The sequence below is a fragment of the Lethenteron reissneri genome, chromosome 6 (genome assembly GCF_015708825.2).
Source record: "Lethenteron reissneri isolate LAM-NWPU_2019-01 chromosome 6, ASM1570882v1, whole genome shotgun sequence".
NCBI lineage: Eukaryota > Metazoa > Chordata > Hyperoartia > Petromyzontiformes > Petromyzontidae > Lethenteron > Lethenteron reissneri.
Window position 1 is genome coordinate 64833 of NC_083784.1, and position 4438 is coordinate 69270.

The window sequence follows — 4438 nt, forward strand, 5'->3', positions numbered from 1 at the left end:
TGAGTCGACCTAGGAGAGGACCGTTTTCAGATATTCGTCTTCGATGTTGACTGTGAGCGGGAATTCGAACTCGGGTCAACGGGTTCGTCGCGCAGTGCGCTAACCATTGCGCCGCCACTCCCCAGATAAAGATCCCCCGTATAGCCTTAACAGACTTTAGTAGCAAGTGCTGTTAGCGAGCACCTATTAAGGCCGACACGGCACACGAGGTGGTGGGTGGCAAGCGCCACGCCCGGCCGCATTTGTCTCCCTAGTGGCGAAGTTTACACATCGCACCAGCTATTCATTTGGGGCTGAGTCGACCCAGGGGAGGCCCAGGACCGGTTCAGATATCGTCACCGTGTTGGCCGTAGAGCGGGTATCGAACCCGGGTGGCCAGGTTCATAGCGCAGCGCGCTAACCGCTACACCACCGCTCCCCACACACAGACACAAAGACAAAGATCCCCCGTATAGCCTTAACAGACTGTAGGGGCAAGTGCTGTTAGCGAGCACACAGACACACACACACACAGACACACACACAGATACACACACAGATACACACACAGATACACACACAGGCACACACACACAGATACACACAGATACACACACAGACACCACACAGGCACACACACACAGATACACACACAGATACACACACAGACACACACACAGACACACACACACAGATACAGGTAGGGGAGCGAAGGAGGGAGTGCTCTCGTGCACTCGCTCGCTCCTCTCTCTCTCGCTCTCTCCCATTCAGGAGCACCCCTTCATCACCGCTTGTTTGTGCTAAATAAAGTGAGGAGGCGAGCGCGCGCCGTATTCCCGCTGCCGCTACTGGTGATTAACGGTCGCCCCTATTACATAATTACGCGCTAATAGAGGCCGTCAGGTCAAACATATACTGCATGGGGAAATTTATTGCAATAACAATAAGTGAGAATATTAATTATTATTATTTACCCAGGAAAAGCCTCGCTAAGTAGAGGGGCTTTATGTTTCCTTAAGGCGCAGGAGAGAGAGAGAGAGCAGCTTTATCCCGTCGATGGGGGATACGAGTGTTCGGCTGCGTGTGGAGGAAGCAAGAAAGCTCGCGAACAGCGAGCAACCGGTGGCGTTGTCTCGGAGGGATGGTAGCAGGGGAGAGGATTAGGGAAAGCAGGAGGAGATGTGGGGGAGGTGGAGAAAGATGAGGACGTTGGAGAAAAATGACGAGAAGGAATATGAGGAGGAGAGGAAGCAGAGCAATTGTGGGGGTTGGGGTGGTGGTGTGCAGAGAGTAATTTATGGATATGAATTTTTTGGCCGCGAGTAATTAAAATGTTATCTCGGAGCCGCAGACCGGTCCGCCTTTGTCTCGGCAGCTAATGAAAGCGACGCGTGGAGTCGCTGCCTGCGACGAATCCGTCAACTCGCGTCATTGTTTCAAAGCCGATCGATACGATGCATCAAATCGTTTCGCGAATATTTCTAGAAATATTTACGTACACAAATATATATCTATAAATGTAGTATTTCTAAAAAACGCAAGTCATCTGTCAACAGCACTGGCACGCGTAGGTCTCCCACAGTAAACATTATAACAGGCGACGTTTCGGGCAAGGCCCTTGTTCATAGCAAATAGACTCGTGATGGACTCGTGACGTGCTATGCCGAGGGGCCATTGTCTGAAACGTCGCCCATTATATATATGTTGTTTCTTCTACCTCCACACACACTGTTGTTGTTGTTGTTGATGTACGTGTTGCGTTTGTGGTTGTTGATGTTGTTGTTGTTTGTGCCTCACTACCAACGCAGCAGCACCAAATGATAGTTGGTATCAGTGAGTCGATCGACGGTGGGGTAAAGTGTGGGTACTCCCCCCTCCCCCATCTCATCCAAGTCGTCTGGCCCACTTGGAAGAGTAGGCCCACGACTCCATTTGGAGGGGGCTCTACAGAGCTCCCTTCCCATGGAGGACATTCCGTTACAAGTGGCGTGAGCAGGGAATTGCAGGTCTGCGCCTACATCTGCCTAGCTCTGCTATGCTGTAGATGATAATGACAACCCGTTGTCAATCCAGCTGCTCACACACGCCCTATCAGGTACTCATTTAAGGCCGAGCCGACCTAGGGGAGGCGCAGAGCCGGTTCAGATAATCACCGCTGATTTTGTCCGCGACCGAGAATGCAATCGACCTCGGGGGACGCCTCCGTTCAGAAAGTTGGATTGCTGTTGTCATCATCGTGATCATGGTCATCATCATCAGCAGAGTGCACGTGACCACCACCACCACGGAGAGAGCGAGAAAGAGAGCCGAGAGAGAGGGGTAGAGGGAGAGCGAGGGGGAGAGTCACAGACGTGTCGAGGAAAGAGCTGCGAGAAGGGCTGCGTGCAGAACGAGAGAGAGCGAGAGAGTGACCGAGAGAGTGAGCGAGAGGTGGGGGTTTACATAAAGCAAAGTTTAAAAATGTAAAAAAAAATACGAAATGATGAACGAAGCAAAGTGCCGAATACACCGAGCATCTTCTTGTTTCCACTGATTGTAAAAAAAGAGAGCGAGCGAGAAATAGAACGAGAGAGAGAGAGCGAGGGGGGGGGGGAGAGCTACGAATATTGGAGTCTGGCCTCAATATGACACCCGTCCACTTGTCCGCGCATTCTGTCCAGACAATTTTCCCGGCGATTCTCAGCTGCACCTCGCTCACATTTCATTACCGACCGGCAGCGAACTGCACGTCGGCTCAAGACAGCTTCGCGTTTCATTTCAACACTCCCTGTCCAGCTGGGCGGACCGGCCGGCCGAGAGGTCAGAGAGCGAGAGGGTGAGAGTGAGATGGATGACGCTGCTGCTGAGCTGGGCATCGCAGAGAACCTGGGTTTCCATCCGGGGTTTCAGCACCTGAGCGTGGATTTCAAACCGGGTTCTCAAGTGGAGCGAGTCGCTGGTCTCAGCCCGGCCATCAATGGCTCACACGATGCTCATAGACTCACACAGAGACCCATAGCGTAACGCAAAGGGACATAGACTCAAAAAGAGAGGTAGACTCACATAGAGTTACATAGACTACCATAGTTTTACATAGAGAACTATAGACTCACACAAGACCCATAGCTTAACACAAAGAGACATACACTCACAAAGAGACCCATATACTTACATCGAGCACCATAGACTTACATAGATAACTAGAGACGCATAGCTTAACACAAAGATACATAAACTCACATAGAGACATAGACTCACATAGAGACCCATAGACTTGCACAGATCACCATAGACTTACATAGAGAACTAGAGACTCATAGCTTAACACAAAGAGACATAGACTCACATAGAGACATAGACTCACATAGAGACCCATAGCCTTGCACAGATCACCATAGACTTACATAGAGAACTAGAGACTCATAGCTTAACACAAATATACATAAACTCACATAGAGACATAGACTCAGATAGAGACCCATAGACTTGCACAGATCACCATAGACTTACATAGATAACTAGAGACTCATAGCTTAACACAAAGATACATAGACTCACATAGAGACCCATAGACTCTTATAGAGCGCCATAGACTCACACAGAGAACTAGAGACTCAGATTAAGGCAGTTATTTGATGGTCTTAGCGTGGTCACCCAACGACTGCACAAAAAACCCTGAACACATGAAGTTTGATTTTGTGATAAATTTGGATAAGTATCAGTTCCTGATCATCTGTAACAAGGAGCATCGCTCTGACTACTGTCAAGCAATGAACGCCGCTGATTGGAAGCTGCTGCGTGTGTGGTGATGGGTAAAGCGTGGGTAAGTCCCACTGCTTCCTAGACGTAGCGGCCATCGTGGAAGAGTCAAAACACCCTCATCCGGTGGGAGTTCCCCTCTTGAGAGCTTCACACGAGCAGGGAATTGCAGCCCTGCGCCTGTACCCTCACCCCGCCCGTCACTCACCGCAAGCTCCGTGTTGGGCGGCTTTGGGAGGCGAAAAGGGACGACTGCTCGCCCCTTTAAACCTGCACGGGTACGGGCGGCCCCGCGGTGATTCATTTGCACCCAATCAACAGTATCACACCCAGGGGGTCCGGGGAGACTCGAGGGTGGTGGTGGTGGTGGTGGAGGGAAAGAGCAGATGCGTACCTGTATGCGCGCGCGCGCGTGTGTGTCTGTCTGTCTGTCTGGTCGAATCCGTCTCGAATGACCACCTTGTGATGTTCACACACCGCGGCCACTGGCGGGAGACAAAGGTCGGCCGAGCATACGCACGCCATAGACGCACATTCGCACACGCCCATGTATAGACACACCGCGTACGCTCGTGCGAAGCCACGCACGCGCGTGCACGCAAAGATCCCCACCCCGTGTAGCCTTCACAGACTGTAGGGGCAAGTGCTGCCAGAGAGCACCTATGACGACCGGCAAAGCACTCGAGGGGGTGGGTCGCCAGCAGCTCACCCGGCCGCCTTT